The sequence below is a fragment of the Watersipora subatra genome, chromosome 11 (assembly GCF_963576615.1).
Source record: "Watersipora subatra chromosome 11, tzWatSuba1.1, whole genome shotgun sequence".
Taxonomy (NCBI): domain Eukaryota; kingdom Metazoa; phylum Bryozoa; class Gymnolaemata; order Cheilostomatida; family Watersiporidae; genus Watersipora; species Watersipora subatra.
Window position 1 is genome coordinate 12,580,419 of NC_088718.1, and position 25,143 is coordinate 12,605,561.

At 39.6% G+C, this 25,143-nt stretch overlaps 20 non-coding genes across 20 annotated transcripts; 10 read left to right on the forward strand and 10 right to left on the reverse strand.

Moving 5' to 3' along the window:
* Nucleotides 1-1,540: 1,540 nt before the first annotated feature.
* LOC137409099 (5S ribosomal RNA) lies at nucleotides 1,541-1,659 on the reverse strand. The gene has a single exon (XR_010980343.1). It is a non-coding gene; the product is annotated as a 5S ribosomal RNA (ribosomal RNA).
* Nucleotides 1,660-1,793: 134 nt separating this feature from the next.
* Nucleotides 1,794-1,912, forward strand: LOC137409698 (5S ribosomal RNA). Its single transcript, XR_010980906.1, has one exon. It is a non-coding gene; the product is annotated as a 5S ribosomal RNA (ribosomal RNA).
* A 2,265-nt stretch (nucleotides 1,913-4,177) lies between these two features.
* On the reverse strand, nucleotides 4,178-4,296 carry LOC137409330 (5S ribosomal RNA). Its single transcript, XR_010980555.1, has one exon. It is a non-coding gene; the product is annotated as a 5S ribosomal RNA (ribosomal RNA).
* A 134-nt stretch (nucleotides 4,297-4,430) lies between these two features.
* Nucleotides 4,431-4,549, forward strand: LOC137409699 (5S ribosomal RNA). Its single transcript, XR_010980907.1, has one exon. It is a non-coding gene; the product is annotated as a 5S ribosomal RNA (ribosomal RNA).
* Nucleotides 4,550-6,716: 2,167 nt separating this feature from the next.
* On the reverse strand, nucleotides 6,717-6,835 carry LOC137409120 (5S ribosomal RNA). Its single transcript, XR_010980362.1, has one exon. It is a non-coding gene; the product is annotated as a 5S ribosomal RNA (ribosomal RNA).
* A 134-nt stretch (nucleotides 6,836-6,969) lies between these two features.
* Nucleotides 6,970-7,088, forward strand: LOC137409700 (5S ribosomal RNA). The gene has a single exon (XR_010980908.1). It is a non-coding gene; the product is annotated as a 5S ribosomal RNA (ribosomal RNA).
* Nucleotides 7,089-9,297: 2,209 nt separating this feature from the next.
* Nucleotides 9,298-9,416, reverse strand: LOC137409100 (5S ribosomal RNA). The gene has a single exon (XR_010980344.1). It is a non-coding gene; the product is annotated as a 5S ribosomal RNA (ribosomal RNA).
* Nucleotides 9,417-9,550: 134 nt separating this feature from the next.
* LOC137409701 (5S ribosomal RNA) lies at nucleotides 9,551-9,669 on the forward strand. The gene has a single exon (XR_010980909.1). It is a non-coding gene; the product is annotated as a 5S ribosomal RNA (ribosomal RNA).
* Nucleotides 9,670-11,934: 2,265 nt separating this feature from the next.
* On the reverse strand, nucleotides 11,935-12,053 carry LOC137409331 (5S ribosomal RNA). Its single transcript, XR_010980556.1, has one exon. It is a non-coding gene; the product is annotated as a 5S ribosomal RNA (ribosomal RNA).
* A 134-nt stretch (nucleotides 12,054-12,187) lies between these two features.
* LOC137409702 (5S ribosomal RNA) lies at nucleotides 12,188-12,306 on the forward strand. The gene has a single exon (XR_010980910.1). It is a non-coding gene; the product is annotated as a 5S ribosomal RNA (ribosomal RNA).
* Nucleotides 12,307-14,473: 2,167 nt separating this feature from the next.
* Nucleotides 14,474-14,592, reverse strand: LOC137409121 (5S ribosomal RNA). Its single transcript, XR_010980363.1, has one exon. It is a non-coding gene; the product is annotated as a 5S ribosomal RNA (ribosomal RNA).
* Nucleotides 14,593-14,726: 134 nt separating this feature from the next.
* On the forward strand, nucleotides 14,727-14,845 carry LOC137409143 (5S ribosomal RNA). The gene has a single exon (XR_010980383.1). It is a non-coding gene; the product is annotated as a 5S ribosomal RNA (ribosomal RNA).
* A 2,223-nt stretch (nucleotides 14,846-17,068) lies between these two features.
* On the reverse strand, nucleotides 17,069-17,187 carry LOC137409518 (5S ribosomal RNA). The gene has a single exon (XR_010980733.1). It is a non-coding gene; the product is annotated as a 5S ribosomal RNA (ribosomal RNA).
* Nucleotides 17,188-17,321: 134 nt separating this feature from the next.
* Nucleotides 17,322-17,440, forward strand: LOC137409703 (5S ribosomal RNA). Its single transcript, XR_010980911.1, has one exon. It is a non-coding gene; the product is annotated as a 5S ribosomal RNA (ribosomal RNA).
* Nucleotides 17,441-19,539: 2,099 nt separating this feature from the next.
* On the reverse strand, nucleotides 19,540-19,658 carry LOC137409104 (5S ribosomal RNA). The gene has a single exon (XR_010980348.1). It is a non-coding gene; the product is annotated as a 5S ribosomal RNA (ribosomal RNA).
* A 134-nt stretch (nucleotides 19,659-19,792) lies between these two features.
* LOC137409704 (5S ribosomal RNA) lies at nucleotides 19,793-19,911 on the forward strand. The gene has a single exon (XR_010980912.1). It is a non-coding gene; the product is annotated as a 5S ribosomal RNA (ribosomal RNA).
* A 2,100-nt stretch (nucleotides 19,912-22,011) lies between these two features.
* On the reverse strand, nucleotides 22,012-22,130 carry LOC137409333 (5S ribosomal RNA). Its single transcript, XR_010980558.1, has one exon. It is a non-coding gene; the product is annotated as a 5S ribosomal RNA (ribosomal RNA).
* Nucleotides 22,131-22,264: 134 nt separating this feature from the next.
* LOC137409177 (5S ribosomal RNA) lies at nucleotides 22,265-22,383 on the forward strand. The gene has a single exon (XR_010980415.1). It is a non-coding gene; the product is annotated as a 5S ribosomal RNA (ribosomal RNA).
* A 2,154-nt stretch (nucleotides 22,384-24,537) lies between these two features.
* LOC137409101 (5S ribosomal RNA) lies at nucleotides 24,538-24,656 on the reverse strand. The gene has a single exon (XR_010980345.1). It is a non-coding gene; the product is annotated as a 5S ribosomal RNA (ribosomal RNA).
* A 134-nt stretch (nucleotides 24,657-24,790) lies between these two features.
* LOC137409705 (5S ribosomal RNA) lies at nucleotides 24,791-24,909 on the forward strand. The gene has a single exon (XR_010980913.1). It is a non-coding gene; the product is annotated as a 5S ribosomal RNA (ribosomal RNA).
* The last annotated feature ends 234 nt before the right edge of the window (nucleotides 24,910-25,143 follow it).

Sequence of the window (25,143 nt, forward strand, 5' to 3'; positions counted from 1 at the left end):
AAACGAGTACGCTCGCGTTCGACCGCCGCGCGAGTAGCTTCAACTCCTAACGAAACAATCGTAGTACGTCTACTATATACACGTGTAAATTAGGATTCGTTTGCTCTCTCAACATCTGAAAGAGCGGTTAATCGCGCTGCAACGAAACATTCATGCGTACCATGTAAACTAGGATTCGTTCGCTCTCTCAATATTTGAAAGAGCGGTCAATCGCGCTGCCGGTTATTCGTCCAGCTCGCTCATTAGCTATGAAAAGCTATCGAGTTACTTCGAACGCATAGCTTAAAACTTTGCCATTGCGTAACGAATATTCCCGGCTCAAACGAATCGTTGATATTGTGCAAATTAGGAGTCGTGTGTACTCTCATACTTCGACGGCGTGGTTGTTCGCGCTCGATAATATTCGACTCGTTCACTCATTGGCTAAACGCATAGCGTTCAAGATCTCGCCGATTCGTACGAAGGTTGCAGGCTCGTTACCGCCGCTTCACGCGCTTTAGATTATTTCGTCAGCATTTTGAAAACTACGGTAAATATTTTCCTTTTAAATAATTATAATCGCGTGGAAATGACCTTACGCGAAAGTAGGCTTTTCGCTAGAGATAATTCCGCAAAGATAAAAACTGATGGAGCAACCTTAGCTACGCGCTGGCCCGCGCTCATCACCGAACTTAGTTGCCGTCGTAACGTAGATTCCACGTTCCGGTTTGTAATTCGTTTCGAAACTTTTTGACACAATTTACCTTTTAGACTTTTACGCATCCGCGAGTACGGTTTTGTTTCATCACGATCGAAGACGATCGCTCGAGTTTACATTACGAGAATGCGTATTTTGCGGCGAAAGGCCGAGTCGAGTTTCGTTTAGTTATTTATTTTAGCTTTTAGGTAAACTCGTAACGCCGACATACGAGTTGCGCAATTAAAAGGAAATCTTAACGCGAGTTTCTTGAGCTATTACGCCGCGCAAAATGAAAACGAATCGAAATTATATCCTCTTTAAAATACACGGGTAGCAGCGGCGCATGGCTGGTGAAGATGAGGAGATTGAAGCTAGCCGGATAGCATCAAGTACTAATAATATTCATATTATCCAGTTTCGGCTAAAACCTTTGAATGGAAATGATTTTTTATTTTATATCAAAAGATAGAGCGAATTAAAAGACTTTTAAATGGAAATGATTTTTTATTTTATATCAAAAGATAGAGCGAATTAAAAGACTTTTAAATGGAAATGATTTTTTGTTTTAAATCAAGAGATAGAGCGAATTAAAAGACTTTTAAATGGAAATGATTTTTTATTTTACATCAAGAGATAGAGCGAATTAAAAGACTTTCAAGCGGAAATGATTTTTTATTTTACATCAAGAGATAGAGCGAGTTAAAAGACTTTCAAGCGGAAATGATTTTTTATTTTACATCAAGAGATAGAGCGAATTAAAAGACTTTCAAGCGGAAATGATTTTTTATTCTATATCAAGAGATAGAGTGAATTAAAGAAGCTTGAAAATTCTAAATTAGTATAATTTTGATAAAAACTAAAGGTCTACAGCACCCGGTATTCCCAGGCGGTCACCCATCCAAGTACTAACCGGGCTCGACGTTGCTTAGCTTCAGTGATCGGACGAGAACTGGCGTTTTCAACATGATATGGCCGTAGACATTTAGCAAGCTTCAACAGACGCTAATGAGAAACGTGGCAATAATCAGCGAACGCCCATTGGACAATATAGTCACGGCTTGGTGAGCATTATTATAACTCTGCGTTAATAGCGTGTCTCGAAGAGCGCATCAGTGTCTACGGCCATATCACGTTGAAAACGCCAGTTCTCGTCCGATCACTGAAGCTAAGCAACGTCGAGCCCGGTTAGTACTTGGATGGGTGACCGCCTGGGAATACCGGGTGCTGTAGACTTTTTATTTATTTTTACATCTTGCTATCTTCATCGCGATCTTCGCGCTATCTTCATCTACATGTACATGTACATGTACATGTACATGTTCATGTACATGAACATGTACATGTACATGTACATGTTCACGTACATGTTCATGTACATGAACATGTACTACGTATGCGTTATATATATATACATATACTATGTACTATGTACTATGTACTACGTACGTGTAGTGTGTAACAGTATATATAACTTTGCTGCTGCATTTCCGCGTCAAAACCCTTCTGGCAAGCGTGATCAATTAAAGCGCGACACTTTTTGTAGTCGAAGGATGTACTCTACTCGTGTATAACGAAAACTGTTGCAGCGTCCGATCTCAACATAAAAATAACATATTCTCACTTTTAATCCGAAGAAATCTCTTTTAAAGGAAGTTTGTTACCTTTTCTCGACATAAAGTGACGCGCTATCGTAGATCTTATTAGTTTACCGGCTATCTAATGTCTACGCGTGTAAAGACAGGTGAGTAGTAAGCGCCGTTCTTTGGCTTGTTCTTCTCATCTACGAGTTCGAAAGAAAACAGCCCTACATAGAAAGCTTTTACTTACGCGAACAGGTGTGTTAAAAAGATGTTCACGTCGAACCAAATAAAGCGATGCTTTAGAAATGGTGTAATAGCCTCCAAACGAGTACGCTCGCGTTCGACCGCCGCGCGAGTAGCTTCAACTCCTAACGAAACAATCGTAGTACGTCTACTATATACACGTGTAAATTAGGATTCGTTTGCTCTCTCAACATCTGAAAGAGCGGTTAATCGCGCTGCAACGAAACATTCATGCGTACCATGTAAACTAGGATTCGTTCGCTCTCTCAATATTTGAAAGAGCGGTCAATCGCGCTGCCGGTTATTCGTCCAGCTCGCTCATTAGCTATGAAAAGCTATCGAGTTACTTCGAACGCATAGCTTAAAACTTTGCCATTGCGTAACGAATATTCCCGGCTCAAACGAATCGTTGATATTGTGCAAATTAGGAGTCGTGTGTACTCTCATACTTCGACGGCGTGGTTGTTCGCGCTCGATAATATTCGACTCGTTCACTCATTGGCTAAACGCATAGCGTTCAAGATCTCGCCGATTCGTACGAAGGTTGCAGGCTCGTTACCGCCGCTTCACGCGCTTTAGATTATTTCGTCAGCATTTTGAAAACTACGGTAAATATTTTCCTTTTAAATAATTATAATCGCGTGGAAATGACCTTACGCGAAAGTAGGCTTTTCGCTAGAGATAATTCCGCAAAGATAAAAACTGATGGAGCAACCTTAGCTACGCGCTGGCCCGCGCTCATCACCGAACTTAGTTGCCGTCGTAACGTAGATTCCACGTTCCGGTTTGTAATTCGTTTCGAAACTTTTTGACACAATTTACCTTTTAGACTTTTACGCATCCGCGAGTACGGTTTTGTTTCATCACGATCGAAGACGATCGCTCGAGTTTACATTACGAGAATGCGTATTTTGCGGCGAAAGGCCGAGTCGAGTTTCGTTTAGTTATTTATTTTAGCTTTTAGGTAAACTCGTAACGCCGACATACGAGTTGCGCAATTAAAAGGAAATCTTAACGCGAGTTTCTTGAGCTATTACGCCGCGCAAAATGAAAACGAATCGAAATTATATCCTCTTTAAAATACACGGGTAGCAGCGGCGCATGGCTGGTGAAGATGAGGAGATTGAAGCTAGCCGGATAGCATCAAGTACTAATAATATTCATATTATCCAGTTTCGGCTAAAACCTTTGAATGGAAATGATTTTTTATTTTATATCAAAAGATAGAGCGAATTAAAAGACTTTTAAATGGAAATGATTTTTTATTTTATATCAAAAGATAGAGCGAATTAAAAGACTTTTAAATGGAAATGATTTTTTGTTTTAAATCAAGAGATAGAGCGAATTAAAAGACTTTTAAATGGAAATGATTTTTTATTTTACATCAAGAGATAGAGCGAATTAAAAGACTTTCAAGCGGAAATGATTTTTTATTTTACATCAAGAGATAGAGCGAATTAAAAGACTTTTAAATGGAAATGATTTTTTATTTTACATCAAGAGATAGAGCGAGTTAAAAGACTTTCAAGCGGAAATGATTTTTTATTTTACATCAAGAGATAGAGCGAATTAAAAGACTTTCAAGCGGAAATGATTTTTTATTCTATATCAAGAGATAGAGTGAATTAAAGAAGCTTGAAAATTCTAAATTAGTATAATTTTGATAAAAACTAAAGGTCTACAGCACCCGGTATTCCCAGGCGGTCACCCATCCAAGTACTAACCGGGCTCGACGTTGCTTAGCTTCAGTGATCGGACGAGAACTGGCGTTTTCAACGTGATATGGCCGTAGACATTTAGTAAGCTTCAACAGACGCTAATGAGAAACGTGGCAATAATCAGCGAACGCCCATTGGACAATATAGTCACGGCTTGGTGAGCATTATTATAACTCTGCGTTAATAGCGTGTCTCGAAGAGCGCATCAGTGTCTACGGCCATATCACGTTGAAAACGCCAGTTCTCGTCCGATCACTGAAGCTAAGCAACGTCGAGCCCGGTTAGTACTTGGATGGGTGACCGCCTGGGAATACCGGGTGCTGTAGACTTTTTATTTATTTTTACATCTTGCTATCTTCATCGCGATCTTCGCGCTATCTTCATCTACATGTACATGTACATGTACATGTACATGTTCATGTACATGAACATGTACTACGTATGCGTTATATATATATACATATACTATGTACTATGTACTATGTACTATGTACTACGTACGTGTAGTGTGTAACAGTATATATAACTTTGCTGCTGCATTTCCGCGTCAAAACCCTTCTGGCAAGCGTGATCAATTAAAGCGCGACACTTTTTGTAGTCGAAGGATGTACTCTACTCGTGTATAACGAAAACTGTTGCAGCGTCCGATCTCAACATAAAAATAACATATTCTCACTTTTAATCCGAAGAAATCTCTTTTAAAGGAAGTTTGTTACTTTTTCTCGACATAAAGTGACGCGCTATCGTAGATCTTATTAGTTTACCGGCTATCTAATGTCTACGCGTGTAAAGACAGGTGAGTAGTAAGCGCCGTTCTTTGGCTTGTTCTTCTCATCTACGAGTTTGAAAGAAAACAGCCCTACATAGAAAGCTTTTACTTACGCGAACAGGTGTGTTAAAAAGATGTTCACGTCGAACCAAATAAAGCGATGCTTTAGAAATGGTGTAATAGCCTCCAAACGAGTACGCTCGCGTTCGACCGCCGCGCGAGTAGCTTCAACTCCTAACGAAACAATCGTAGTATGTCTACTATATACACGTGTAAATTAGGATTCGTTTGCTCTCTCAACATCTGAAAGAGCGGTTAATCGCGCTGCAACGAAACATTCATGCGTACCATGTAAACTAGGATTCGTTCGCTCTCTCAATATTTGAAAGAGCGGTCAATCGCGCTGCCGGTTATTCGTCCAGCTTGCTCATTAGCTATGAAAAGCTATCGAGTTACTTCGAACGCATAGCTTAAAACTTTGCCATTGCGTAACGAATATTCCCGGCTCAAACGAATCGTTGATATTGTGCAAATTAGGAGTCGTGTGTACTCTCATACTTCGACGGCGTAGTTGTTCGCGCTCGATAATATTCGACTCGTTCACTCATTGGCTAAACGCATAGCGTTCAAGATCTCGCCGATTCGTACGAAGGTTGCAGGCTCGTTACCGCCGCTTCACGCGCTTTAGATTATTTCGTCAGCATTTTGAAAACTACGGTAAATATTTTCCTTTTAAATAATTATAATCGCGTGGAAATGACCTTACGCGAAAGTAGGCTTTTCGCTAGAGATAGTTCCGCAAAGATAAAAACTGATGGAGCAACCTTAGCTACGCGCTGGCCCGCGCTCATCACCGAACTTAGTTGCCGTCGTAACGTAGATTCCACGTTCCGGTTTGTAATTCGTTTCAAAACTTTTTGACACAATTTACCTTTTAGACTTTTACGCATCCGCGAGTACGGTTTTGTTTCATCACGATCGAAGACGATCGCTCGAGTTTACATTACGAGAATGCGTATTTTGCGGCGAAAGGCCGAGTCGAGTTTCGTTTAGTTATTTATTTTAGCTTTTAGGTAAACTCGTAACGCCGACATACGAGTTGCGCAATTAAAAGGAAATCTTAACGCGAGTTTCTTGAGCTATTACGCCGCGCAAAATGAAAACGAATCGAAATTATATCCTCTTTAAAATACACGGGTAGCAGCGGCGCATGGCTGGTGAAGATGAGGAGATTGAAGCTAGCCGGATAGCATCAAGTACTAATAATATTCATATTATCCAGTTTCGGCTAAAACCTTTGAATGGAAATGATTTTTTATTTTATATCAAAAGATAGAGCGAATTAAAAGACTTTTAAATGGAAATGATTTTTTATTTTATATCAAAAGATAGAGCGAATTAAAAGACTTTTAAATGGAAATGATGTTTTATTTTATATCAAAAGATAGAGCGAATTAAAAGACTTTTAAATGGAAATGATTTTTGTTTTAAATCAAGAGATAGAGCGAATTAAAAGACTTTTAAATGGAAATGATTTTTTATTTTACATCAAGAGATAGAGCGAATTAAAAGACTTTCAAGCGGAAATGATTTTTTATTTTACATCAAGAGATAGAGCGAATTAAAAGACTTTCAAGCGGAAATGATTTTTTATTCTATATCAAGAGATAGAGTGAATTAAAGAAGCTTGAAAATTCTAAATTAGTATAATTTTGATAAAAACTAAAGGTCTACAGCACCCGGTATTCCCAGGCGGTCACCCATCCAAGTACCAACCGGGCTCGACGTTGCTTAGCTTCAGTGATCGGACGAGAACTGGCGTTTTCAACGTGATATGGCCGTAGACATTTAGTAAGCTTCAACAGACGCTAATGAGAAACGTGGCAATAATCAGCGAACGCCCATTGGACAATATAGTCACGGCTTGGTGAGCATTATTATAACTCTGCGTTAATAGCGTGTCTCGAAGAGCGCATCAGTGTCTACGGCCATATCACGTTGAAAACGCCAGTTCTCGTCCGATCACTGAAGCTAAGCAACGTCGAGCCCGGTTAGTACTTGGATGGGTGACCGCCTGGGAATACCGGGTGCTGTAGACTTTTTATTTATTTTTACATCTTGCTATCTTCATCGCGATCTTCGCGCTATCTTCATCTACATGTACATGTACATGTACATGTACATGTTCATGTACATGAACATGTACATGTACATGTACATGTTCACGTACATGTTCATGTACATGAACATGTACTACGTATGCGTTATATATATATACATATACTATGTACTATGTACTATGTACTACGTATGTGTAGTGTGTAACAGTATATATAACTTTGCTGCTGCATTTCCGCGTCAAAACCCTTCTGGCAAGCGTGATCAATTAAAGCGCGACACTTTTTGTAGTCGAAGGATGTACTCTACTCGTGTATAACGAAAACTGTTGCAGCGTCCGATCTCAACATAAAAATAACATATTCTCACTTTTAATCCGAAGAAATCTCTTTTAAAGGAAGTTTGTTACCTTTTCTCGACATAAAGTGACGCGCTATCGTAGATCTTATTAGTTTACCGGCTATCTAATGTCTACGCGTGTAAAGACAGGTGAGTAGTAAGCGCCGTTCTTTGGCTTGTTCTTCTCATCTACGAGTTCGAAAGAAAACAGCCCTACATAGAAAGCTTTTACTTACGCGAACAGGTGTGTTAAAAAGATGTTCACGTCGAACCAAATAAAGCGATGCTTTAGAAATGGTGTAATAGCCTCCAAACGAGTACGCTCGCGTTCGACCGCCGCGCGAGTAGCTTCAACTCCTAACGAAACAATCGTAGTACGTCTACTATATACACGTGTAAATTAGGATTCGTTTGCTCTCTCAACATCTGAAAGAGCGGTTAATCGCGCTGCAACGAAACATTCATGCGTACCATGTAAACTAGGATTCGTTCGCTCTCTCAATATTTGAAAGAGCGGTCAATCGCGCTGCCGGTTATTCGTCCAGCTCGCTCATTAGCTATGAAAAGCTATCGAGTTACTTCGAACGCATAGCTTAAAACTTTGCCATTGCGTAACGAATATTCCCGGCTCAAACGAATCGTTGATATTGTGCAAATTAGGAGTCGTGTGTACTCTCATACTTCGACGGCGTGGTTGTTCGCGCTCGATAATATTCGACTCGTTCACTCATTGGCTAAACGCATAGCGTTCAAGATCTCGCCGATTCGTACGAAGGTTGCAGGCTCGTTACCGCCGCTTCACGCGCTTTAGATTATTTCGTCAGCATTTTGAAAACTACGGTAAATATTTTCCTTTTAAATAATTATAATCGCGTGGAAATGACCTTACGCGAAAGTAGGCTTTTCGCTAGAGATAATTCCGCAAAGATAAAAACTGATGGAGCAACCTTAGCTACGCGCTGGCCCGCGCTCATCACCGAACTTAGTTGCCGTCGTAACGTAGATTCCACGTTCCGGTTTGTAATTCGTTTCGAAACTTTTTGACACAATTTACCTTTTAGACTTTTACGCATCCGCGAGTACGGTTTTGTTTCATCACGATCGAAGACGATCGCTCGAGTTTACATTACGAGAATGCGTATTTTGCGGCGAAAGGCCGAGTCGAGTTTCGTTTAGTTATTTATTTTAGCTTTTAGGTAAACTCGTAACGCCGACATACGAGTTGCGCAATTAAAAGGAAATCTTAACGCGAGTTTCTTGAGCTATTACGCCGCGCAAAATGAAAACGAATCGAAATTATATCCTCTTTAAAATACACGGGTAGCAGCGGCGCATGGCTGGTGAAGATGAGGAGATTGAAGCTAGCCGGATAGCATCAAGTACTAATAATATTCATATTATCCAGTTTCGGCTAAAACCTTTGAATGGAAATGATTTTTTATTTTATATCAAAAGATAGAGCGAATTAAAAGACTTTTAAATGGAAATGATTTTTTATTTTATATCAAAAGATAGAGCGAATTAAAAGACTTTTAAATGGAAATGATTTTTTGTTTTAAATCAAGAGATAGAGCGAATTAAAAGACTTTTAAATGGAAATGATTTTTTATTTTACATCAAGAGATAGAGCGAATTAAAAGACTTTCAAGCGGAAATGATTTTTTATTTTACATCAAGAGATAGAGCGAGTTAAAAGACTTTCAAGCGGAAATGATTTTTTATTTTACATCAAGAGATAGAGCGAATTAAAAGACTTTCAAGCGGAAATGATTTTTTATTCTATATCAAGAGATAGAGTGAATTAAAGAAGCTTGAAAATTCTAAATTAGTATAATTTTGATAAAAACTAAAGGTCTACAGCACCCGGTATTCCCAGGCGGTCACCCATCCAAGTACTAACCGGGCTCGACGTTGCTTAGCTTCAGTGATCGGACGAGAACTGGCGTTTTCAACATGATATGGCCGTAGACATTTAGCAAGCTTCAACAGACGCTAATGAGAAACGTGGCAATAATCAGCGAACGCCCATTGGACAATATAGTCACGGCTTGGTGAGCATTATTATAACTCTGCGTTAATAGCGTGTCTCGAAGAGCGCATCAGTGTCTACGGCCATATCACGTTGAAAACGCCAGTTCTCGTCCGATCACTGAAGCTAAGCAACGTCGAGCCCGGTTAGTACTTGGATGGGTGACCGCCTGGGAATACCGGGTGCTGTAGACTTTTTATTTATTTTTACATCTTGCTATCTTCATCGCGATCTTCGCGCTATCTTCATCTACATGTACATGTACATGTACATGTACATGTTCATGTACATGAACATGTACATGTACATGTACATGTTCACGTACATGTTCATGTACATGAACATGTACTACGTATGCGTTATATATATATACATATACTATGTACTATGTACTATGTACTACGTACGTGTAGTGTGTAACAGTATATATAACTTTGCTGCTGCATTTCCGCGTCAAAACCCTTCTGGCAAGCGTGATCAATTAAAGCGCGACACTTTTTGTAGTCGAAGGATGTACTCTACTCGTGTATAACGAAAACTGTTGCAGCGTCCGATCTCAACATAAAAATAACATATTCTCACTTTTAATCCGAAGAAATCTCTTTTAAAGGAAGTTTGTTACCTTTTCTCGACATAAAGTGACGCGCTATCGTAGATCTTATTAGTTTACCGGCTATCTAATGTCTACGCGTGTAAAGACAGGTGAGTAGTAAGCGCCGTTCTTTGGCTTGTTCTTCTCATCTACGAGTTCGAAAGAAAACAGCCCTACATAGAAAGCTTTTACTTACGCGAACAGGTGTGTTAAAAAGATGTTCACGTCGAACCAAATAAAGCGATGCTTTAGAAATGGTGTAATAGCCTCCAAACGAGTACGCTCGCGTTCGACCGCCGCGCGAGTAGCTTCAACTCCTAACGAAACAATCGTAGTACGTCTACTATATACACGTGTAAATTAGGATTCGTTTGCTCTCTCAACATCTGAAAGAGCGGTTAATCGCGCTGCAACGAAACATTCATGCGTACCATGTAAACTAGGATTCGTTCGCTCTCTCAATATTTGAAAGAGCGGTCAATCGCGCTGCCGGTTATTCGTCCAGCTCGCTCATTAGCTATGAAAAGCTATCGAGTTACTTCGAACGCATAGCTTAAAACTTTGCCATTGCGTAACGAATATTCCCGGCTCAAACGAATCGTTGATATTGTGCAAATTAGGAGTCGTGTGTACTCTCATACTTCGACGGCGTGGTTGTTCGCGCTCGATAATATTCGACTCGTTCACTCATTGGCTAAACGCATAGCGTTCAAGATCTCGCCGATTCGTACGAAGGTTGCAGGCTCGTTACCGCCGCTTCACGCGCTTTAGATTATTTCGTCAGCATTTTGAAAACTACGGTAAATATTTTCCTTTTAAATAATTATAATCGCGTGGAAATGACCTTACGCGAAAGTAGGCTTTTCGCTAGAGATAATTCCGCAAAGATAAAAACTGATGGAGCAACCTTAGCTACGCGCTGGCCCGCGCTCATCACCGAACTTAGTTGCCGTCGTAACGTAGATTCCACGTTCCGGTTTGTAATTCGTTTCGAAACTTTTTGACACAATTTACCTTTTAGACTTTTACGCATCCGCGAGTACGGTTTTGTTTCATCACGATCGAAGACGATCGCTCGAGTTTACATTACGAGAATGCGTATTTTGCGGCGAAAGGCCGAGTCGAGTTTCGTTTAGTTATTTATTTTAGCTTTTAGGTAAACTCGTAACGCCGACATACGAGTTGCGCAATTAAAAGGAAATCTTAACGCGAGTTTCTTGAGCTATTACGCCGCGCAAAATGAAAACGAATCGAAATTATATCCTCTTTAAAATACACGGGTAGCAGCGGCGCATGGCTGGTGAAGATGAGGAGATTGAAGCTAGCCGGATAGCATCAAGTACTAATAATATTCATATTATCCAGTTTCGGCTAAAACCTTTGAATGGAAATGATTTTTTATTTTATATCAAAAGATAGAGCGAATTAAAAGACTTTTAAATGGAAATGATTTTTTATTTTATATCAAAAGATAGAGCGAATTAAAAGACTTTTAAATGGAAATGATTTTTTGTTTTAAATCAAGAGATAGAGCGAATTAAAAGACTTTTAAATGGAAATGATTTTTTATTTTACATCAAGAGATAGAGCGAATTAAAAGACTTTCAAGCGGAAATGATTTTTTATTTTACATCAAGAGATAGAGCGAATTAAAAGACTTTTAAATGGAAATGATTTTTTATTTTACATCAAGAGATAGAGCGAGTTAAAAGACTTTCAAGCGGAAATGATTTTTTATTTTACATCAAGAGATAGAGCGAATTAAAAGACTTTCAAGCGGAAATGATTTTTTATTCTATATCAAGAGATAGAGTGAATTAAAGAAGCTTGAAAATTCTAAATTAGTATAATTTTGATAAAAACTAAAGGTCTACAGCACCCGGTATTCCCAGGCGGTCACCCATCCAAGTACTAACCGGGCTCGACGTTGCTTAGCTTCAGTGATCGGACGAGAACTGGCGTTTTCAACGTGATATGGCCGTAGACATTTAGTAAGCTTCAACAGACGCTAATGAGAAACGTGGCAATAATCAGCGAACGCCCATTGGACAATATAGTCACGGCTTGGTGAGCATTATTATAACTCTGCGTTAATAGCGTGTCTCGAAGAGCGCATCAGTGTCTACGGCCATATCACGTTGAAAACGCCAGTTCTCGTCCGATCACTGAAGCTAAGCAACGTCGAGCCCGGTTAGTACTTGGATGGGTGACCGCCTGGGAATACCGGGTGCTGTAGACTTTTTATTTATTTTTACATCTTGCTATCTTCATCGCGATCTTCGCGCTATCTTCATCTACATGTACATGTACATGTACATGTACATGTTCATGTACATGAACATGTACTACGTATGCGTTATATATATATACATATACTATGTACTATGTACTATGTACTATGTACTACGTACGTGTAGTGTGTAACAGTATATATAACTTTGCTGCTGCATTTCCGCGTCAAAACCCTTCTGGCAAGCGTGATCAATTAAAGCGCGACACTTTTTGTAGTCGAAGGATGTACTCTACTCGTGTATAACGAAAACTGTTGCAGCGTCCGATCTCAACATAAAAATAACATATTCTCACTTTTAATCCGAAGAAATCTCTTTTAAAGGAAGTTTGTTACTTTTTCTCGACATAAAGTGACGCGCTATCGTAGATCTTATTAGTTTACCGGCTATCTAATGTCTACGCGTGTAAAGACAGGTGAGTAGTAAGCGCCGTTCTTTGGCTTGTTCTTCTCATCTACGAGTTTGAAAGAAAACAGCCCTACATAGAAAGCTTTTACTTACGCGAACAGGTGTGTTAAAAAGATGTTCACGTCGAACCAAATAAAGCGATGCTTTAGAAATGGTGTAATAGCCTCCAAACGAGTACGCTCGCGTTCGACCGCCGCGCGAGTAGCTTCAACTCCTAACGAAACAATCGTAGTATGTCTACTATATACACGTGTAAATTAGGATTCGTTTGCTCTCTCAACATCTGAAAGAGCGGTTAATCGCGCTGCAACGAAACATTCATGCGTACCATGTAAACTAGGATTCGTTCGCTCTCTCAATATTTGAAAGAGCGGTCAATCGCGCTGCCGGTTATTCGTCCAGCTTGCTCATTAGCTATGAAAAGCTATCGAGTTACTTCGAACGCATAGCTTAAAACTTTGCCATTGCGTAACGAATATTCCCGGCTCAAACGAATCGTTGATATTGTGCAAATTAGGAGTCGTGTGTACTCTCATACTTCGACGGCGTAGTTGTTCGCGCTCGATAATATTCGACTCGTTCACTCATTGGCTAAACGCATAGCGTTCAAGATCTCGCCGATTCGTACGAAGGTTGCAGGCTCGTTACCGCCGCTTCACGCGCTTTAGATTATTTCGTCAGCATTTTGAAAACTACGGTAAATATTTTCCTTTTAAATAATTATAATCGCGTGGAAATGACCTTACGCGAAAGTAGGCTTTTCGCTAGAGATAGTTCCGCAAAGATAAAAACTGATGGAGCAACCTTAGCTACGCGCTGGCCCGCGCTCATCACCGAACTTAGTTGCCGTCGTAACGTAGATTCCACGTTCCGGTTTGTAATTCGTTTCAAAACTTTTTGACACAATTTACCTTTTAGACTTTTACGCATCCGCGAGTACGGTTTTGTTTCATCACGATCGAAGACGATCGCTCGAGTTTACATTACGAGAATGCGTATTTTGCGGCGAAAGGCCGAGTCGAGTTTCGTTTAGTTATTTATTTTAGCTTTTAGGTAAACTCGTAACGCCGACATACGAGTTGCGCAATTAAAAGGAAATCTTAACGCGAGTTTCTTGAGCTATTACGCCGCGCAAAATGAAAACGAATCGAAATTATATCCTCTTTAAAATACACGGGTAGCAGCGGCGCATGGCTGGTGAAGATGAGGAGATTGAAGCTAGCCGGATAGCATCAAGTACTAATAATATTCATATTATCCAGTTTCGGCTAAAACCTTTGAATGGAAATGATTTTTTATTTTATATCAAAAGATAGAGCGAATTAAAAGACTTTTAAATGGAAATGATTTTTTATTTTATATCAAAAGATAGAGCGAATTAAAAGACTTTTAAATGGAAATGATGTTTTATTTTATATCAAAAGATAGAGCGAATTAAAAGACTTTTAAATGGAAATGATTTTTGTTTTAAATCAAGAGATAGAGCGAATTAAAAGACTTTTAAATGGAAATGATTTTTTATTTTACATCAAGAGATAGAGCGAATTAAAAGACTTTCAAGCGGAAATGATTTTTTATTTTACATCAAGAGATAGAGCGAATTAAAAGACTTTCAAGCGGAAATGATTTTTTATTCTATATCAAGAGATAGAGTGAATTAAAGAAGCTTGAAAATTCTAAATTAGTATAATTTTGATAAAAACTAAAGGTCTACAGCACCCGGTATTCCCAGGCGGTCACCCATCCAAGTACCAACCGGGCTCGACGTTGCTTAGCTTCAGTGATCGGACGAGAACTGGCGTTTTCAACGTGATATGGCCGTAGACATTTAGTAAGCTTCAACAGACGCTAATGAGAAACGTGGCAATAATCAGCGAACGCCCATTGGACAATATAGTCACGGCTTGGTGAGCATTATTATAACTCTGCGTTAATAGCGTGTCTCGAAGAGCGCATCAGTGTCTACGGCCATATCACGTTGAAAACGCCAGTTCTCGTCCGATCACTGAAGCTAAGCAACGTCGAGCCCGGTGAGTACTTGGATGGGTGACCGCCTGGGAATACCGGGTGCTGTAGACTTTTTATTTATTTTTACATCTTGCTATCTTCATCGCGATCTTCGCGCTATCTTCATCTACATGTACATGTACATGTACATGTACATGTTCATGTTCATGTACATGAACATGTACTACGTATGCGTTATATATATATACATATACTATGTACTATGTACTATGTACTATGTACGTGTAGTGTGTAACAGTATATATAACTTTGCTGCTGCATTTCCGCGTCAAAACCCTTCTGGCAAGCGTGATCAATTAAAGCGCGACACTTTTTGTAGTCGAAGGATGTACTCTACTCGTGTATAACGAAAACTGTTGCAGCGTCCGATCTCAACATAAAAATAACATATTCTCACTTTTAATCCGAAGAAATCTCTTTTAAAGGAAGTTTGTTACTTTTTCTCGACATAAAGTGACGCGCTATCGTAGATCTTATTAGTTTACCGGCTATCTAATGTCTACGCGTGTAAAGACAGGTGAGTAGTAAGCGCCGTTCTTTGGCTTGTTCTTCTCATCTACGAGTTCGAAAGAAAACAGCCCTACATAGAAAGCTTTTACTTACGCGAACAGGTGTGTTAAAAAGATGTTCACGTCGAACCAAATAAAGCGATGCTTTAGAAATGGTGTAATAGCCTCCAAACGAGTACGCTCGCGTTCGACCGCCGCGCGAGTAGCTTCAACTCCTAACGAAACAATCGTAGTACGTCTACTATATACACGTGTAAATTAGGATTCGTTTGCTCTCTTAACATCTGAAAGAGCGGTTAATCGCGCTGCAACGAAACATTCATGCGTACCATGTAAACTAGGATTCGTTCGCTCTCTCAATATTTGAAAGAGCGGTCAATCGCGCTGCCGGTTATTCGTCCAGCTCGCTCATTAGCTATGAAAAGCTATCGAGTTACTTCGAACGCATAGCTTAAAACTTTGCCATTGCGTAACGAATATTCCCGGCTCAAACGAATCGTTGATATTGTGCAAATTAGGAGTCGTGTGTACTCTCATACTTCGACGGCGTGGTTGTTCGCGCTCGATAATATTCGACTCGTTCACTCATTGGCTAAACGCATAGCGTTCAAGATCTCGCCGATTCGTACGAAGGTTGCAGGCTCGTTACCGCCGCTTCACGCGCTTTAGATTATTTCGTCAGCATTTTGAAAACTACGGTAAATATTTTCCTTTTAAATAATTATAATCGCGTGGAAATGACCTTACGCGAAAGTAGGCTTTTCGCTAGAGATAATTCCGCAAAGATAAAAACTGATGGAGCAACCTTAGCTACGCGCTGGCCCGCGCTCATCACCGAACTTAGTTGCCGTCGTAACGTAGATTCCACGTTCCGGTTTGTAATTCGTTTCGAAACTTTTTGACACAATTTACCTTTTAGACTTTTACGCATCCGCGAGTACGGTTTTGTTTCATCACGATCGAAGACGATCGCTCGAGTTTACATTACGAGAATGCGTATTTTGCGGCGAAAGGCCGAGTCGAGTTTCGTTTAGTTATTTATTTTAGCTTTTAGGTAAACTCGTAACGCCGACATACGAGTTGCGCAATTAAAAGGAAATCTTAACGCGAGTTTCTTGAGCTATTACGCCGCGCAAAATGAAAACGAATCGAAATTATATCCTCTTTAAAATACACGGGTAGCAGCGGCGCATGGCTGGTGAAGATGAGGAGATTGAAGCTAGCCGGATAGCATCAAGTACTAATAATATTCATATTATCCAGTTTCGGCTAAAACCTTTGAATGGAAATGATTTTTTATTTTATATCAAAAGATAGAGCGAATTAAAAGACTTTTAAATGGAAATGATTTTTTATTTTATATCAAAAGATAGAGCGAATTAAAAGACTTTTAAATGGAAATGATTTTTTGTTTTAAATCAAGAGATAGAGCGAATTAAAAGACTTTTAAATGGAAATGATTTTTTATTTTACATCAAGAGATAGAGCGAATTAAAAGACTTTCAAGCGGAAATGATTTTTTATTTTACATCAAGAGATAGAGCGAATTAAAAGACTTTTAAATGGAAATGATTTTTTATTTTACATCAAGAGATAGAGCGAGTTAAAAGACTTTCAAGCGGAAATGATTTTTTATTTTACATCAAGAGATAGAGCGAATTAAAAGACTTTCAAGCGGAAATGATTTTTTATTCTATATCAAGAGATAGAGTGAATTAAAGAAGCTTGAAAATTCTAAATTAGTATAATTTTGATAAAAACTAAAGGTCTACAGCACCCGGTATTCCCAGGCGGTCACCCATCCAAGTACTAACCGGGCTCGACGTTGCTTAGCTTCAGTGATCGGACGAGAACTGGCGTTTTCAACGTGATATGGCTGTAGACATTTAGTAAGCTTCAACAGACGCTAATGAGAAACGTGGCAATAATCAGCGAACGCCCATTGGACAATATAGTCACGGCTTGGTGAGCATTATTATAACTCTGCGTTAATAGCGTGTCTCGAAGAGCGCATCAGTGTCTACGGCCATATCACGTTGAAAACGCCAGTTCTCGTCCGATCACTGAAGCTAAGCAACGTCGAGCCCGGTTAGTACTTGGATGGGTGACCGCCTGGGAATACCGGGTGCTGTAGACTTTTTATTTATTTTTACATCTTGCTATCTTCATCGCGATCTTCGCGCTATCTTCATCTACATGTACATGTACATGTACATGTTCATGTACATGAACATGTACTACGTATGCGTTATATATATATACATATACTATGTACTATGTACTATGTACTACGTACGTGTAGTGTGTAACAGTATATATAACTTTGCTGCTGCATTTCCGCGTCAAAACCCTTCTGGCAAGCGTGATCAATTAAAGCGCGACACTTTTTGTAGTCGAAGGATGTACTCTACTCGTGTATAACGAAAACTGTTGCAGCGTCCGATCTCAACATAAAAATAACATATTCTCACTTTTAATCCGAAGAAATCTCTTTTAAAGGAAGTTTGTTACTTTTTCTCGACATAAAGTGACGCGCTATCGTAGATCTTATTAGTTTACCGGCTATCTAATGTCTACGCGTGTAAAGACAGGTGAGTAGTAAGCGCCGTTCTTTGGCTTGTTCTTCTCATCTACGAGTTCGAAAGAAAACAGCCCTACATAGAAAGCTTTTACTTACGCGAACAGGTGTGTTAAAAAGATGTTCACGTCGAACCAAATAAAGCGATGCTTTAGAAATGGTGTAATAGCCTCCAAACGAGTACGCTCGCGTTCGACCGCCGCGCGAGTAGCTTCAACTCCTAACGAAACAATCGTAGTACGTCTACTATATACACGTGTAAATTAGGATTCGTTTGCTCTCTCAACATCTGAAAGAGCGGTTAATCGCGCTGCAACGAAACATTCATGCGTACCATGTAAACTAGGATTCGTTCGCTCTCTCAATATTTGAAAGAGCGGTCAATCGCGCTGCCGGTTATTCGTCCAGCTCGCTCATTAGCTATGAAAAGCTATCGAGTTACTTCGAACGCATAGCTTAAAACTTTGCCATTGCGTAACGAATATTCCCGGCTCAAACGAATCGTTGATATTGTGCAAATTAGGAGTCGTGTGTACTCTCATACTTCGACGGCGTGGTTGTTCGCGCTCGATAATATTCGACTCGTTCACTCATTGGCTAAACGCATAGCGTTCAAGATCTCGCCGATTCGTACGAAGGTTGCAGGCTCGTTACCGCCGCTTCACGCGCTTTAGATTATTTCGTCAGCATTTTGAAAACTACGGTAAATATTTTCCTTTTAAATAATTATAATCGCGTGGAAATGACCTTACGCGAAAGTAGGCTTTTCGCTAGAGATAATTCCGCAAAGATAAAAACTGATGGAGCAACCTTAGCTACGCGCTGGCCCGCGCTCATCACCGAACTTAGTTGCCGTCGTAACGTAGATTCCACGTTCCGGTTTGTAATTCGTTTCGAAACTTTTTGACACAATTTACCTTTTAGACTTTTACGCATCCGCGAGTACGGTTTTGTTTCATCACGATCGAAGACGATCGCTCGAGTTTACATTACGAGAATGCGTATTTTGCGGCGAAAGGCCGAGTCGAGTTTCGTTTAGTTATTTATTTTAGCTTTTAGGTAAACTCGTAACGCCGACATACGAGTTGCGCAATTAAAAGGAAATCTTAACGCGAGTTTCTTGAGCTATTACGCCGCGCAAAATGAAAACGAATCGAAATTATATCCTCTTTAAAATACACGGGTAGCAGCGGCGCATGGCTGGTGAAGATGAGGAGATTGAAGCTAGCCGGATAGCATCAAGTACTAATAATATTCATATTATCCAGTTTCGGCTAAAACCTTTGAATGGAAATGATTTTTTATTTTATATCAAAAGATAGAGCGAATTAAAAGACTTTTAAATGGAAATGATTTTTTATTTTATATCAAAAGATAGAGCGAATTAAAAGACTTTTAAATGGAAATGATTTTTTGTTTTAAATCAAGAGATAGAGCGAATTAAAAGACTTTTAAATGGAAATGATTTTTTATTTTACATCAAGAGATAGAGCGAATTAAAAGACTTTCAAGCGGAAATGATTTTTTATTTTACATCAAGAGATAGAGCGAATTAAAAGACTTTCAAGCGGAAATGATTTTTTATTCTATATCAAGAGATAGAGTGAATTAAAGAAGCTTGAAAATTCTAAATTAGTATAATTTTGATAAAAACTAAAGGTCTACAGCACCCGGTATTCCCAGGCGGTCACCCATCCAAGTACTAACCGGGCTCGACGTTTCTTAGCTTCAGTGATCGGACGAGAACTGGTGTTTTCAACGTGATATGGCCGTAGACATTTAGTAAGCTTCAACAGACGCTAATGAGAAACGTGGCAATAATCAGCGAACGCCCATTGGACAATATAGTCACGGCTTGGTGAGCATTATTATAACTCTGCGTTAATAGCGTGTCTCGAAGAGCGCATCAGTGTCTACGGCCATATCACGTTGAAAACGCCAGTTCTCGTCCGATCACTGAAGCTAAGCAACGTCGAGCCCGGTTAGTACTTGGATGGGTGACCGCCTGGGAATACCGGGTGCTGTAGACTTTTTATTTATTTTTACATCTTGCTATCTTCATCGCGATCTTCGCGCTATCTACATGTACATGTACATGTACATGTTCATGTACATGAACATGTACTACGTATGCGTTATATATATATACATATACTATGTACTATGTACTATGTACTATGTACTACGTACGTGTAGTGTGTAACAGTATATATAACTTTGCTGCTGCATTTCCGCGTCAAAACCCTTCTGGCAAGCGTGATCAATTAAAGCGCGACACTTTTTGTAGTCGAAGGATGTACTCTACTCGTGTATAACGAAAACTGTTGCAGCGTCCGATCTCAACATAAAAATAACATATTCTCACTTTTAATCCGAAGAAATCTCTTTTAAAGGAAGTTTGTTACTTTTTCTCGACATAAAGTGACGCGCTATCGTAGATCTTATTAGTTTACCGGCTATCTAATGTCTACGCGTGTAAAGACAGGTGAGTAGTAAGCGCCGTTCTTTGGCTTGTTCTTCTCATCTACGAGTTCGAAAGAAAACAGCCCTACATAGAAAGCTTTTACTTACGCGAACAGGTGTGTTAAAAAGATGTTCACGTCGAACCAAATAAAGCGATGCTTTAGAAATGGTGTAATAGCCTCCAAACGAGTACGCTCGCGTTCGACCGCCGCGCGAGTAGCTTCAACTCCTAACGAAACAATCGTAGTACGTCTACTATATACATGTGTAAATTAGGATTCGTTTGCTCTCTCAACATCTGAAAGAGCGGTTAATCGCGCTGCAACGAAACATTCATGCGTACCATGTAAACTAGGATTCGTTCGCTCTCTCAATATTTGAAAGAGCGGTCAATCGCGCTGCCGGTTATTCGTCCAGCTCGCTCATTAGCTATGAAAAGCTATCGAGTTACTTCGAACGCATAGCTTAAAACTTTGCCATTGCGTAACGAATATTCCCGGCTCAAACGAATCGTTGATATTGTGCAAATTAGGAGTCGTGTGTACTCTCATACTTCGACGGCGTGGTTGTTCGCGCTCGATAATATTCGACTCGTTCACTCATTGGCTAAACGCATAGCGTTCAAGATCTCGCCGATTCGTACGAAGGTTGCAGGCTCGTTACCGCCGCTTCACGTGCTTTAGATTATTTCGTCAGCATTTTGAAAACTACGGTAAATATTTTCCTTTTAAATAATTATAATCGCGTGGAAATGACCTTACGCGAAAGTAGGCTTTTCGCTAGAGATAATTCCGCAAAGATAAAAACTGATGGAGCAACCTTAGCTACGCGCTGGCCCGCGCTCATCACCGAACTTAGTTGCCGTCGTAACGTAGATTCCACGTTCCGGTTTGTAATTCGTTTCGAAACTTTTTGACACAATTTACCTTTTAGACTTTTACGCATCCGCGAGTACGGTTTTGTTTCATCACGATCGAAGACGATCGCTCGAGTTTACATTACGAGAATGCGTATTTTGCGGCGAAAGGCCGAGTCGAGTTTCGTTTAGTTATTTATTTTAGCTTTTAGGTAAACTCGTAACGCCGACATACGAGTTGCGCAATTAAAAGGAAATCTTAACGCGAGTTTCTTGAGCTATTACGCCGCGCAAAATGAAAACGAATCGAAATTATATCCTCTTTAAAATACACGGGTAGCAGCGGCGCATGGCTGGTGAAGATGAGGAGATTGAAGCTAGCCGGATAGCATCAAGTACTAATAATATTCATATTATCCAGTTTCGGCTAAAACCTTTGAATGGAAATGATTTTTTATTTTATATCAAAAGATAGAGCGAATTAAAAGACTTTTAAATGGAAATGATTTTTTATTTTATATCAAAAGATAGAGCGAATTAAAAGACTTTCAAGCGGAAATGATTTTTTATTTTACATCAAGAGATAGAGCGAATTAAAAGACTTTTAAATGGAAATGATTTTTTATTTTACATCAAGAGATAGAGCGAGTTAAAAGACTTTCAAGCGGAAATGATTTTTTATTTTACATCAAGAGATAGAGCGAATTAAAAGACTTTCAAGCGGAAATGATTTTTTATTCTATATCAAGAGATAGAGTGAATTAAAGAAGCTTGAAAATTCTAAATTAGTATAATTTTGATAAAAACTAAAGGTCTACAGCACCCGGTATTCCCAGGCGGTCACCCATCCAAGTACTAACCGGGCTCGACGTTGCTTAGCTTCAGTGATCGGACGAGAACTGGCGTTTTCAACGTGATATGGCCGTAGACATTTAGTAAGCTTCAACAGACGCTAATGAGAAACGTGGCAATAATCAGCGAACGCCCATTGGACAATATAGTCACGGCTTGGTGAGCATTATTATAACTCTGCGTTAATAGCGTGTCTCGAAGAGCGCATCAGTGTCTACGGCCATATCACGTTGAAAACGCCAGTTCTCGTCCGATCACTGAAGCTAAGCAACGTCGAGCCCGGTTAGTACTTGGATAGGTGACCGCCTGGGAATACCGGGTGCTGTAGACTTTTTATTTATTTTTACATCTTGCTATCTTCATCGCGATCTTCGCGCTATCTTCATCTACATGTACATGTACATGTACATGTACATGTTCATGTACATGAACATGTACTACGTATGCGTTATATATATATACATATACTATGTACTATGTACTACGTACGTGTAGTGTGTAACAGTATATATAACTTTGCTGCTGCATTTCCGCGTCAAAACCCTTCTGGCAAGCGTGATCAATTAAAGCGCGACACTTTTTGTAGTCGAAGGATGTACTCTACTCGTGTATAACGAAAACTGTTGCAGCGTCCGATCTCAACATAAAAATAACATATTCTCACTTTTAATCCGAAGAAATCTCTTTTAAAGGAAGTTTGTTACTTTTTCTCGACATAAAGTGACGCGCTATCGTAGATCTTATTAGTTTACCGGCTATCTAATGTCTACGCGTGTAAAGACAGGTGAGTAGTAAGCGCCGTTCTTTGGCTTGTTCTTCTCATCTACGAGTTCGAAAGAAAACAGCCCTACATAGAAAGCTTTTACTTACGCGAACAGGTGTGTTAAAAAGATGTTCACGTCGAACCAAATAAAGCGATGCTTTAGAAATGGTGTAATAGCCTCCAAACGAGTACGCTCGCGTTCGACCGCCGCGCGAGTAGCTTCAACTCCTAACGAAACAATCGTAGTACGTCTACTATATACACGTGTAAATTAGGATTCGTTTGCTCTCTTAACATCTGAAAGAGCGGTTAATCGCGCTGCAACGAAACATTCATGCGTACCATGTAAACTAGGATTCGTTCGCTCTCTCAATATTTGAAAGAGCGGTCAATCGCGCTGCCGGTTATTCGTCCAGCTCGCTCATTAGCTATGAAAAGCTATCGAGTTACTTCGAACGCATAGCTTAAAACTTTGCCATTGCGTAACGAATATTCCCGGCTCAAACGAATCGTTGATATTGTGCAAATTAGGAGTCGTGTGTACTCTCATACTTCGACGGCGTGGTTGTTCGCGCTCGATAATATTCGACTCGTTCACTCATTGGCTAAACGCATAGCGTTCAAGATCTCGCCGATTCGTACGAAGGTTGCAGGCTCGTTACCGCCGCTTCACGCGCTTTAGATTATTTCGTCAGCATTTTGAAAACTACGGTAAATATTTTCCTTTTAAATAATTATAATCGCGTGGAAATGACCTTACGCGAAAGTAGGCTTTTCGCTAGAGATAATTCCGCAAAGATAAAAACTGATGGAGCAACCTTAGCTACGCGCTGGCCCGCGCTCATCACCGAACTTAGTTGCCGTCGTAACGTAGATTCCACGTTTCGGTTTGTAATTCGTTTCGAAACTTTTTGACACAATTTACCTTTTAGACTTTTACACATCCGCGAGTACGGTTTTGTTTCATCACGATCGAAGACGATCGCTCGAGTTTACATTACGAGAATGCGTATTTTGCGGCGAAAGGCCGAGTCGAGTTTCGTTTAGTTATTTATTTTAGCTTTTAGGTAAACTCGTAACGCCGACATACGAGTTGCGCAATTAAAAGGAAATCTTAACGCGAGTTTCTTGAGCTATTACGCCGCGCAAAATGAAAACGAATCGAAATTATATCCTCTTTAAAATACACGGGTAGCAGCGGCGCATGGCTGGTGAAGATGAGGAGATTGAAGCTAGCCGGATAGCATCAAGTACTAATAATATTCATATTATCCAGTTTCGGCTAAAACCTTTGAATGGAAATGATTTTTTATTTTATATCAAAAGATAGAGCGAATTAAAAGACTTTTAAATGGAAATGATTTTTTATTTTATATCAAAAGATAGAGCGAATTAAAAGACTTTTAAATGGAAATGATTTTTTATTTTATATCAAAAGATAGAGCGAATTAAAAGACTTTTAAATGGAAATGATTTTTTGTTTTAAATCAAGAGATAGAGCGAATTAAAAGACTTTTAAATGGAAATGATTTTTTATTTTACATCAAGAGATAGAGCGAGTTAAAAGACTTTCAAGCGGAAATGATTTTTTATTTTACATCAAGAGATAGAGCGAATTAAAAGACTTTCAAGCGGAAATGATTTTTTATTCTATATCAAGAGATAGAGTGAATTAAAGAAGCTTGAAAATTCTAAATTAGTATAATTTTGATAAAAACTAAAGGTCTACAGCACCCGGTATTCCCAGGCGGTCACCCATCCAAGTACTAACCGGGCTCGACGTTGCTTAGCTTCAGTGATCGGACGAGAACTGGCGTTTTCAACATGATATGGCCGTAGACATTTAGCAAGCTTCAACAGACGCTAATGAGAAACGTGGCAATAATCAGCGAACGCCCATTGGACAATATAGTCACGGCTTGGTGAGCATTATTATAACTCTGCGTTAATAGCGTGTCTCGAAGAGCGCATCAGTGTCTACGGCCATATCACGTTGAAAACGCCAGTTCTCGTCCGATCACTGAAGCTAAGCAACGTCGAGCCCGGTTAGTACTTGGATGGGTGACCGCCTGGGAATACCGGGTGCTGTAGACTTTTTATTTATTTTTACATCTTGCTATCTTCATCGCGATCTTCGCGCTATCTTCATCTACATGTACATGTACATGTACATGTACATGTTCATGTACATGAACATGTACATGTACATGTACATGTTCACGTACATGTTCATGTACATGAACATGTACTACGTATGCGTTATATATATATACATATACTATGTACTATGTACTATGTACTACGTACGTGTAGTGTGTAACAGTATAT